This window comes from Phocoena sinus, chromosome 12 (assembly GCF_008692025.1).
Source record: "Phocoena sinus isolate mPhoSin1 chromosome 12, mPhoSin1.pri, whole genome shotgun sequence".
NCBI lineage: Eukaryota > Metazoa > Chordata > Mammalia > Artiodactyla > Phocoenidae > Phocoena > Phocoena sinus.
This window is the reverse complement of record NC_045774.1, coordinates 15,911,603-15,924,173: the sequence shown is the minus strand read 5'-3', so window position 1 is coordinate 15,924,173 and position 12,571 is coordinate 15,911,603. Positions and strand designations below refer to the sequence as shown.

Below are 12,571 nucleotides of genomic sequence, written 5' to 3'. Positions count from 1 at the left end.
AATAAAAAGTCTATTTCACTTATGAACATGATATGGTAATCTTAAATAAAAGATTAGCTAACTAAAAAAAAGAAAAAAACGATTAGCTAACTAACAATGTATCAGCGCGCAATACACACACACACACACACACACACACACTCTCTCTCTCTCTCTCTCTCTCTCTCTCTCTCTCTCCTCTCTCTCCCACCATGACCAAGACAGGAATGCAATTATAATCTAAGCTGAGAAAATCCATCCTTGTAATTCCTCACACTAACAGACAAAAGAACTTCATACAAAATCATACAAAAATGGGTAGCGGGCTTCCCCGGTGGTGCAGTGGTTGAGAATCTGACTGCCAATGCAGGGGACACAGGTTCGAGCCCTGGTCTGGGAAGATGCCACATGCCGCGGAGCAACTAGGCCCGTGAGCCACAATTACTGAGCCTGCGCGTCTGGAGGCTGTGCTCCGCAATGAGAGGCCATGATAGTCAGAGGCCCCGCGCACCGCGATGAAGAGTGGCCCCCACTTGCCGCAACTGGAGAAAGCTCTCTCACAGAAACGAAGACCCAACACAGCAAAAATAAATAAATAAATAAATAAATAAAATTTTTTAAAAAATGGGTAGCGCATAAAGGCATAAAGCGTAATTCATGGAAGGGAAATCCCAAATGGTTACAAGTACAGATACTAGTAATAGAAGAATGCAATGAGAGACCCCTTTTACATTTACCAGATTAAAAAAATTAATAAATCCAATAATACTAAGTATTGGCAATTATTTGGGAAAAAGGACATTCTCACATAGAATGTGTGGGCAGAAACTGGTATAATCATTTTGGAGAGCAATCTGGCAGTACTTAGAGAAATTATGTATGCATATATCCTACGACCCTGCAACCCTACTTTTCTGTAAATATTCCAGAGGAAATTTCACACAGATCCACAAAGGGACTTGTTTTTGGATGTTAATGACAGAACTGTTTGAGAAATCAATAGCTGGAGGTAATTTATCTATTCCCTGCTAAGAAAATAGATAAGGAAATATGGTGGATGCACCCTATGGAATACTACGTAGCAGATAGAAGCAATGAACAAAACATGCAAATAGCAACATGGATAGATCATCAAAATACAGGGTTGGGTGTAAAAAATACTTAGACATAGAACAAGGTCTAAGTGCCAAGATCATTTTTTTTTTTTTTTTTTTTTTTGCGGTACGCAGGCCTCTCACTGTTGTGGCCTCTGCCGTTGAGGAGCACAGGCTCCAGACGCACAGGCTCAGCGGCCATGGCTCACGGGCCCAGCCGCTCCACAGCACGTGGGATCCTCCCAGACTGGGGCACGAACCCGTGTCCCCTGCATCGGCAGGCGGACTCTCAACCACTGCGCCACCAGGGAAGCCCCCAAGATCATTTTATAAACTTAAAATTATGCTATATTTATTGGGCTGGCCAAAAAGTTTGTTCGGGTTTTTCCGTAAGATGTCGTGGAACCTGTACGAACTTTTTGGCCAACCCAATATATATGGTGAATAAAACACTCTTTTTTAAAGGACACATACACACCGAAGAACATATATTAAATATATTACAGTGTCTGTGGAGGGTGAGATAGGGAAATATGAATGAAGAAAGAGGATGGAGGGTAGGGGAGTAACCAAAAATAAATACAACAAAAGAAGGGTCTTATATCCATCAATAATCACAGAGAGCCTGTAAGATGGCTCTCAATGACCTCTGCTTCCTAGTGTCCATACCCTTATGTAATCATCTCCCCTTGAATGTGAGCTTGTAACAAACAGAATATACAAAAATAATGGAACATCATTTCTGAGATTAGACTGGGACTTCCACCTTGCTTACTATCTTTTGCTCTCTCGTTGGACTACTCTAAGGGAAAACCAGCTACCATGTTGTGAGTTGCCCAGTGCAGAGGCTCACATGGCAAAGAACTGATGGAGGCGCAAGGGCAACTGCCAGTGAGGAACTGAGGCCCCCAGTCCAACAGACCAGAGGAACTGAATCCTGCCAACAACCATGTGAGGGAGGCAGGAAGTTGGATCCTCCCTCAGCTGACCCTTGAGATAAATGCAGCCCTGACTGATACCTTGACTATAGCCTGTGCAAGACCCTGAATCAGAAGCACCTAGCCAAGTTATGCCCAGAGCCTGACCAAAGAAACCGTGAGACAATGAATGTTTGTTGTTTTAAGCCATTAAGTTTTCGGGTAATTTGTCATGAAGCAATACAGCTATGAACTAAGGTCTATAAGTAATTCAAGACTGAGCATCTGGGGTCCAAAAGAAAAGCAAAAACAATCCCATGACTGAAAAGCATGACCAATGATAATATTCCATCTTTTTTTTTTTTTTTTTTTTTTTTTTTTTTTTGCTGTACGCGGGCCTCTTACTGTTGTGGCCTCTCCCGTTGCAGAGCACAGGCCCTGGACACGCAGGCTCAGCGGCCATGGCTCACGGGCCCAGCCGTCCCGCGGCATGTGGGATCTTCCCGGACCGGGCACGAACCTGTGTCCCCTGCATTGGCAGGCGGACTCTCAACCACTGTGCCACCAGGGAAGCCCATAATATTCCATCTTAATAAGAGCTCTGTGGTCAGGGACCATGGCTCTCTGCTATTTTATGGATATATCCCCAGCATCTAGAACCATGCTTCCTTTCACACAGCAGATACTCAGTAAATCTTCGAATGAATGAATACTGTCAGGTTTTGTCTAACTATTAAGATTTCTTACTTTTGTCCAGTTTCTGACCCTCAGCACTCTCACACTGCTTGATCCTCAAATCACCCCTACCAGAACTGTGCGACTGCTTTTGCTCTGAAGCTATATATGCCCTACAGTGACGCCTAGTCTGAGCAATAATGTTATAAGGGTACAGCTGGAGCTGGCTGCTGGCAGTATATCGCTGATCTGGATAAGCACAGATAGCAAGACTCTAACGTCTCTTCCTTCTCTCTCTCTTTTCCTTAACAGACTCCCTCCAGATCTTTCTTCCGTTTCCCCAACTAAAAAAAAAAAATCTAAATTGTTACTTATATATAGGTTGTCCCTTTGTATTTCTGAGGGCCAGGGCTCAATGTTCCAAAAATTCACAGAAGTCACTCCAGGCCTTCTCTGAAGGTTCCGTGTTATGGATACTTCTTTCTAGTCAGATAAAATTCCTGAGGAGCCAATGAATCAACATTTTCTAACAAACAAATGTAAAGTCAATCCAAGGCCACATTAAAAATGACCTGAAAAATTCTTGGTTATCAAAGAAATGATGTGTTTACTGAAAATGTATCAAAATACCATGCAATGAATAAATGTTAGACAAAAAACAAATTTTCCTATTCTCTTAGTATCACACATTCTTCTCAAATGAACGTCAACACTGTAAATTTATGAGATTCTTCAATTTTCAAGAATATGTCCTTATCATTGCCAAAATTACACTTTAGGAAGACAGAATTTGGGTCTACCTGATACAATATCTGGCAGTACTTGAAGAAATGAATATATGTGAAGAAAAGCCTATAGACAAAGTTTAACCACAGTGAACTGTAAACACTACCTGTTGGTTCAATTAATAGAACAAAAATGAGATTATAATTATAATTATATAATTATAATATAATTAAATTAAATTATAATTTAAATATAATTATAAATTATATTTATAATTTATAAATTTATATATAAATTATATAAATTATAATTTATAAATTTATAATTTATAATTATAAATATATAAAATATAATTATAAAAAAATAAAAACTGAGACTGTCCAAAAACACAGACTGTTGGTTTTTAAAGAGATTATTAAAGAGAAAAATAAACATAAGCACAGGTGACGCATGCTTTGTCTTACAGCAAGCTTTTCTTTTACATGATCCTTCCTATCAGAACCACCCTTTTGCTTAAGTGTACTGAGTATTTATTTATCTTAATGACTAAATTCATTTATTTAAACTAAGTAAGATGCAACATGAAATTTTAATTCAAATAACAGAGTCAAAATTTTTTAAACACTAAAAACTCAATATTACGGCAAAAGTTCTAGCAAACTTAATGTGATGCTGTGTGGTCCACAAAGAGTATTTTTTAAGCAGTCAAACAGCTAAAAAACAACCCAGAACCACTGTTGTAAACAGAAATTCAACATTGTTTTTAATACAGTAAATTCGACAAGATTCTCTAATCCTTAGTATTTGTCAGAATTGTGATACCAGTTTCAAAATAAGATGCAGAATCCGTTGTAGACTATATAATATGCCTAATACTGAATCTATAAAATGTAAAAAGGTCTTGAATAACCAATGCCATAAAGGAGCTTTATATAACTTTTCACAGTCTAAGAATGCTGGAAAGTCGATTGGCACTGCTTTTTTTTTTTTAAGATATGAAACAAGTCACAAGTTATTAATACTAATACAAGACAAAGAGTTTTGCCACTATTTGTGTGAGAACTCAATGATTACAAAAACCATCTCCTTTGGAAAAGAAAATAAGGCTGCACACTGAGATATTTAGGCCTGTATGAACATCACAAGAATCTTTCAATACCTTGGTGTTCTAGCATTGTGACTATGGGGCAAAGATTTATCGCACACATTCTAAAACGTTAGGAATGTCCTCAGCAGTATCTAAAGGTCTGATTTCAAAGAGGAAGACAAATGAGTGCTTTCAAGAGAGGAGCAATGTTAGTAACTGATATAAATGTTAGTAACTGATATAAAAATGGCACTTCGCAGTTAAAAGAGAAAATTATTTTTGAGTAAATAAGGGCCTGAGACTATCCACTGCAAAGCATTAAGGATCCACATTCATCGCTAACTTCATCACCATATAATATACAGTATGAAACAAAGTTTCGAGGGATACGTTTTGTAAAAGGTACCGACTCTAAACAAAAAGGGCCATAGCCTCCCAGAGGACGCCCGGCTCCAGAATAAACTAAATAAGAAAGAACATCCTCAGCAATAGCACACCTACCTAACAAAACATAAGAAAGGAAGCTGCATCCCCAAAGTCAAGGCTTTTTGTGTTTTTTTTAGGGTAGAGGGTTTCGGGCGGGGGCGTGGATGAATTCGGGAGAGGACCCGTCAAAAAAGCGAGGAAATAAAAACAGGTTGTCTCGGCCGGAGACTTCTCTAAGGAGACAGGCCTAGAGTGGGATCGGCAGGAGCCCTCAGAAGTCTCCGGCCGGACAAGACTCCTCCGGTAGGGGGACCGTCATCCGAGCCACAGGTGTCAGCGACAACAGCAAGGACCTAGGACCTCGGCGCAGGCACCGGCAAGTTCACAGCAGAATGCGCAGCGGGATCGCATCACAGGCTCCCGAATCCCTCGCCGACCCGGCCACGTGGGTCGGGGATTCCCAGGAGACCTAGAGAGCCAACACTCACCTGTGTCTCCGAGGCTCCTCGGGAAACCGCCCAGCGGCAGGCGGAGCGGGAGGGCCGAGCGGGGCACCGGGCAGCGATGAAGGAGGGCCCTGCCCTGTCCTGCCCCAACCACCCTGTTTTGTGCTCACGGACCCAGCACTGCCTGGTCACCAGTCTCGGGGCGCTGCTTCCACTCGCCGAGAATTTGAAGGCAAACCCGCCAGGGTCACTTCCGGTGTTGGGGGGAACCTCGGTGACTGCGGCGCAAGCTGGGCTACGCCCCGGGAGCGAGGACGCCGGGCGGCGTGCGCGCGCCTGGCGCCGGTTGGGCGGGGTCGACAGAAGTGGGGCGGGGCCGACGAAGGCGGGGTGGGGCCGACGGGGGAGCGCCTGCGCAGTCCCGCGCCACAGCCTCCCGCACGGACTGGGCAGGGGCGGGTAGTAATGACCCAAATTAGAGCTACCGTCTCGTGTTCCTCAATATGTTTTTCGCAGTGCTTCCTCACTTTTCCTCCCACTTGATTTTCATCACCCTCTTCAGAGGTTAGGAGGTCAGAGTGTCTATTTTACAGGTGAGTGTCAAGGGTCAAACAATTCGTTTGTGACAAATCCTGTTCTAGAACCAAATACTCAGAATTTGGCTGAGGCGCTTGTCACGACATAACATGAATAAAATAGAGAATGGGTAAACAAAGGTATTCGGACACAATGATGGTGGAATTTTATATTCTTGATTTTTTTGGTCAACGTATTAATGCAACCAGACAACAAAATTATGTTCCACGATGTACAGAAACATACGTACTCGACAGTACTAGTGGCCATGCTTCCTCCAGGATCTCCATCCTCTACTTCCACCTAAGGTGGCATAGAGGGACTTAAGACACGTTATCCTCTAGGAATGCATGGTAATTAAAATTCTGATTTTAAAACATCCCATTAATTTAACACAGACTTATATAAAGGCAATTCAAGGGAAATACATCCATTCAGTCCACAGATGTTTACTGAGCAACTAATACATGCCAGACAGCATTGTAGGCATTGGGTAAACAGTGGTCAACAAAATAGAATGTTTCATGAAGCTTAAAGTCTTGTAAAATTCTCAACTAAGTAGAAAATAATAGTTTCGCTATGATGGATTTGAACTCTATTGTAATGTAAAGTATAATTAGTATAGGAAAGTATAATTAATATAGCTTTTTGAAATGAAAAAACAATTCAGGGAGGTACAGGTTAATTACCCTAGTTAGACTGAATCAACCTTCATTTTTTATATGAGTGAAAAGGTATGTTGAATTATAAAGGCAATTTATAGTCTAAAAACTTCTCAAAGGGCATATAATGAATACATATTACATGACTCCATTTATATGAAATTCTAGAACAGGCAAAAGTAGTCTGCAGTAACAGAAAGGTGGTCAGTGTTTGCCTGAGGCTGGATTGGGGGCTGGGAGAAGTGAGGTGAAGGACTAGACTGCAAGAAGGCATGAGGAAATGTTTTGAGGTGATGGAAATGTTCTATATCTCAATTAGAGTAGTGGTTAAGCAGATATATATGTTTATTAAAACACTGAACAGTGCACATAAAATGGATGCATTTTATTGTACATAATTTATACCTCAATGAAGTTAATTTTTAAAATTAAGAAACAAAAAACCTCCAAACAGTGGCTTACATTTACTACTTCTGTTTCTTCACTAGTTGTACTGGTCTAGGAAGACTAGGGTACCCTGTAGTAACCTCTCTAAATTGAAGAGGTTTCAAACGCCAGGAATTTTTTTCTTCTCATTTACTCTATATGTTCATGGTAGAGTGGATGCGGGCACTGGGACCCTGGACAGTGGAAAAAAGAAAATGCGATAACTTGCATAACTTCTGCCTGGATATAAGACGTGCCACTTCTGTCCACATTTCATTGGCCAGAGCAAGTCATGTGGCCAAGCCTGATTTCAAAGAGATGGGACACTGAGCTCTACAGTGTGCCCTGAAGGAAAAACAGAATATTTGTGTACCGCCCTCATGACTACTACACTAGTCATTTCTTCTTTTACAGTGTGGCTTCTACAACCACCATCCCTCTCAAATGATTGTGTCCAAACTGGGACTCAGAAAAATTGGAGATTATTTTTTCTGGTGAATGGTGACAGTAATTTGGCAGGATCATGGGACACATACAGGGAAGTTAATGAAAAGTAGGTAAAAAGGTAGGTGCCAGGGCTTCCCTGGTGGCGAAATGGTTGAGAATCGGCCTGCCGATGCAGGGGACAAGGGTTCGAGCCCTGGCCTGGGAAGATCCCACATGCCACGGAGCAACTGGGCCCGTGAGCCACAATTACTGAGCCTGCGCGTCTGGAGCCTGTGCTCCACGACAAGAGAGGCCGCGATAGTGAATGGCCCCCGCTTGCCACAACTAGAGAAAGCCCTCGCACAGAAACGAAGACCCAACACAGCCATAAATAAATAAATAAAATTTAAAAAAAAAAGGTAGGTGCCAGTAAAGAGTTTAAATTTTGTTCAATAGGCACAAAGGAGCCATTGAAGGTATTCAAATGAAGGCATAATTTAGATAGGAAATAGGAAGATTGATTTGGCAACTGTGAGTAGAAGGGTTTGGAGGGGAGAGAGAATAGATTGGGCGACTCTTGCAAGAAGTGTTGTGACTCCTGGAATTACACAGGAGGGAATGACATGCAGACCATTTCTTGACATTATGTATTTGCTGTCTCTCTTGCCCCAGTAGGTAAACTTTAATGAAGTTAGATACTTCCTCCATTTGACTAGGGCAATGTCTAGCATATTGCAGACATTAATTAGATATTTGTAGAATAAATACATTAAATCAGTAAAAAATAGAATTTGGAGACACTTTTTACATTTCATCAGAGAAATCTAAAAGGACTTTCAGGACTAGTTTCACTCACCTGGTTATTGCAACCGGCAGTCCTCCTCTACCTCCTTCAAAACTTTGAGCCATCTCTTGGGATACAGAGTATGTAGACTAGAAAATTCTAACCATGATTAAGAATCTGCTTAAAAAAAAAAAAAAGAAGAGGGAGTTCTTTGGTGGCCTAGTGCTTAGGATTCCAGGTTTTCACTGCTGTGGCCCAGGTTAAGTCCCCTGGTCGGGGAACTGAGATCCTGCAAGCCGTGGATCAGAAGCTGCTGAATTTTTAGATTATGTCACAGTTTTTGCAGCAACAAACTGAGACAGATCCTCAGTGCTGTTCACTAACCTTATGCACATTCTTCCTAAATAATAGCTTCCATCACAGACCTGCTACTCCCAGATTGCTGAATGCCATAGGAAAAAAAAAATCACACCACCTTGAAGATTGATGCACCACAACTGCATGATGTCTAACCCACCTGAAACGTATTTTTCTGCATGTTCCACCTCAGTTCTCTCTCTTACTCTTCACATTAGTTATTTCAGACTTTCACCACTGTCCTCATGCCAGCCACATACCCCTTCCTGCCCTTTCAGCAAATCACTATGTCTCCACCTTCAGAGAAAATAGACGCTGTCAGGTTGAAATTCCCTCAACTTGCTCAGTGAGGCAGAGACTGCCATCTGCCCACCAAATACACATTTTCCTTGGTAACAGAACCTAGCTTGATTAAATTGGGCTGCCTGGAATAAGGACTACATTTTCCAGACTCTCATGCAGCTAGGTGTGGCCGTGGATCTAACTTCTGGCCAGTGGACGTGTTGTATAGAACTTTTAGGAAGGTACCTTACAGGGAGAGGCCCTGAAAATCCCCCTTCCAGTCACATCATCCCCTCTTTTCACCAGGTTAGAACAGGGGAAAAAATGGATAGAGTATAAGCAGCCCACTACTGACCATAAATGACCTTTAGGATATAAGCCATGTGATGAAGATAGCAGAACTGAACAGACGAAGTGTGGAATGACCTTGTGGAGCTGTTATAGCAGGTGTGGACTGCCAACTCGATATTGTCTGTCTAAGCAGTCGTTTTGGATTTCATATGCAGCATAACCTAATCCCAATACTTTGACCCTCCAACTTAACAAATGTCTCTACCTCACTCTTGCCCTTTGGTTTTGCCTCCTATCTCAAAGAAAGTGTATCTTCCTTTGTCTAAGCCCCATTCCTCCACTTGAACTTAAAGATTTTATTTTTTATTTCCATTTTATGAATTTATATTTGGATAGGCAATGCATTTACATGGTTCAAATTCAAATGATACAGAAGCTTATATAGTGAGAAGTCTTTCTACTCTTCTTGCTACCTTAGAAATCCAGTTCCCATCCCCAGAGACAGTAACATCAAACTCGTTAACTACCTTCCAGAGATACTTTTATTATACATGCAATTAAATAATGCAATTTATTAGACCTCTCATGAGCTTTCTATAATTTGCTAGTTTATGTCTTCAATCAAGGAAAATTTCCTTTTGGTAATTTCTTATAGCTTCTATTTTCTTGTTGGGATTGCCTATTTGTATATTTATGAGAATGTTTTTCTTTACATCGTCATGCACAGTTATAAGAGCCATTGTAATATCTTTGCCAATTCCAGATGTTGGAAATAAGATCTTGGGGTCAGCCTCCAGTGATTGTGTTTTCTCTTGAGACTAGGTCATATTTTTATATTTCTGTGTATGCCAGGTAAGTTTGGATTGTATCATGGATGTTGGATATATTAAGTTACACTCTGGATTCTGGGATATGCCTCTGGAGGTGTTCTGCTTGGTTAAGCAAGCAATTAACTTGGTTTAATTTTCTTTCTGTTGGGCAGCATCTCAAATGTCAGTTTAGTTCTTTGATTCTTAGGATGCTTGGATTCCTCCCCACACATATGTGGTTCGTGATTCAGCTAGAGATTTGGGCCATTCTCAGGCAAGATATCCTAAAAATGAGACACTCATCTAATGCCACTCCTCTCTCCCAAGTGCTGACTTCCACCCAGAATCTGCCTGCTCTTGGTTCCACTTCTGTATCTTTAGTTTTTTTCCCCCGAATTTATAGTTGTTACATATGATAAAGTCAATCCATCAGGTGCTTACTTGCTCATACTAGAAGCAGAATCTAGAATTATCTTTCAAGTATGTCATTTGGTTGACAGTTGGATAATAAACTTGAAGGACCAGAAGGAAGTCAAAGACTCCAGTTAGGAAGTTATTACAATAATTCAGTCAAAAGTTAGATGAAGACCTTCACCGGTCAGAATGGCCATCATCAAAAAAATCTACAAACAATAAATGCTGGAGAGGGTGTGGAGAAAAGGGAACCCTCTTGCACTGTTGGTGGGAATGTAAATTGATACAGTCACTATGGAGAACAGTATGGAGGTTCCTTAAAAAGCTAAAAATAGAACTACCATACCACCCAGCAATCCCACTACTGGGCATATACCCTGAGAAAACCATAATTCAAAAAGAGTCATGTACCACAATGTTCACTGCAGCTCTCTTTACAATAGCCAGGTCATGGAAGCAACCTAAGTGTCCATTGACGGATGAATGGATAAAGAAGATGTGGCACATATATACAATGGAATATTACTCAGCCATAAAAAGAAACGAAATTGAGTTATCTGCAGTGAGGTGGATGGACTTAGAGACGGTCATACAGAGTGAAGTAAGTCAGAAAGAGAAAAATACCATATGCTAACACATATATATGGAATCTAAAAAAAAAAAATTGGCTCTGAAGAATCTAGGGGCAGGACAGGAATAAAGATGCAGACGTAGAGAATGGACTTGAGGACACGGGGAGGGGGAAGGGTAAGGTGTGACTAAGTGAGAGAGTGGCATGGACATATATACACTACCAAATGTAAAACAGATAGCTAGTGGGAAGCAGCTGCACAGCACAGGGAGATCAGCTTGGTGCTTTGTGTCCCCCTAGAGGGGTGGGATTGGGAGGGTGGGAGGGAGACACAAGAGGGAGGGGATATGGGGATATATGTATACATATAGCTGATTCACTTTGTTATACAGCAGAAACTAACACATCATTGTAAAGCAATTATACTCCAATAAAGATGTTTTTTTAAAAAAAAAGTGTTGATGAGGGCCTTAGCCAAATTAGTTTAACCAAACAATGGGGATGAAGATGATGAATTAGAGAAAAATGCACCAGGTAAATAACCGAATTTCATGAATCATTGCATGGGAGACAAAGTATAAAATGACCTCAAATTGTTTTGCAAATCAGATTATACACGAACACAAAGTACACGTTAGTTGGGGTACAAGTTCAGCAACAGTAACAAAGGGTATATATATATATGAATTTTTTTCCTTTTAATATTCTGCAGTTAGACAGACAGCCCTGCTTCATGCCATCTTTCAGGTAGCCAGGTTTTATTCATTTTGTTAATCCACCATCACTAGGGTATTTTCCTAGATTTTATGGGTCAATATAAAGTCATGATTCTATGTTCCATCCTGTGGGAAGAGGGAAGGAGCAAGTGAAAGGCAAACAATATCAACTTTAGGTGTATGAAGTAGTTTTTTTTTTTGCGGTACACGGGCCTCTCACTGTTGTGGTCTCTCCCGCTGTGGAGCACAAGCTCCGGACGCGCAGGCCCAGCGGCCATGGCCCACAGGCCCAGCCACTCTGTGGCGTGTGGGATCCTCCCGGACCGGGGCACGAACCCGTGTCCCCTGCGTTGGCAGGCGGCCTCCCAACCACTGCGCCACCAGGGAAGCCCTGAAGTAGAATTTGCATATGTCACATCTGCTCATATCCCAGTGGCCAAAACCTAGTCATGTGGCCACAACTAATTACAAGGGAATATGAGAAACATGGGCTCTAGTGGGACAGTTGAAACATGAACAGGGATGGGGGCTCTATTAGTAAAAGGAAAACTGAGAGAATGGAAGCTGGAGAACAAGAGCAGCCTGTGTCATTAGTCAACCCCTCTGGGAGCTAGGAACTCTTGAGAATCCCCCTTTTCACTACAGAACAAATTTAACCCTCCTCCAGGGAAAACAAAGTCCCACCCAGACTGTGAATCCACCAAAATGTCCCGGATCTCTGGGTGACTTTATGTAAGGGAGAAGGAAAGACTGGATACTTGGGAGGACAACTGCCTGTCTCAAACATAAATTTGATATCCTCCCTTTTGCCTTCACACAAAAGCAGATACATTTTCTGTGTATTTGCCTTTGGCATAACAATGTATGGTCACAATTTTAAGCATGCCAAACATGGATCCAAAATGCA

General features: G+C 41.5%; 1 protein-coding gene across 1 annotated transcript in view; it reads right to left on the bottom strand.

Moving 5' to 3' along the window:
* KATNA1 (katanin catalytic subunit A1) overlaps positions 1-5,646 on the bottom strand; it is a 36,158-nt gene extending 30,512 nt beyond the window's left edge. Inside the window, exon 1 of the mRNA XM_032651678.1 lies at positions 5,393-5,646. The gene's annotated coding sequence lies outside the window, so the exon portion shown is untranslated. The remainder of the gene's footprint in view (positions 1-5,392) is intronic.
* Between the last annotated feature and the right edge of the window lie 6,925 nt (positions 5,647-12,571).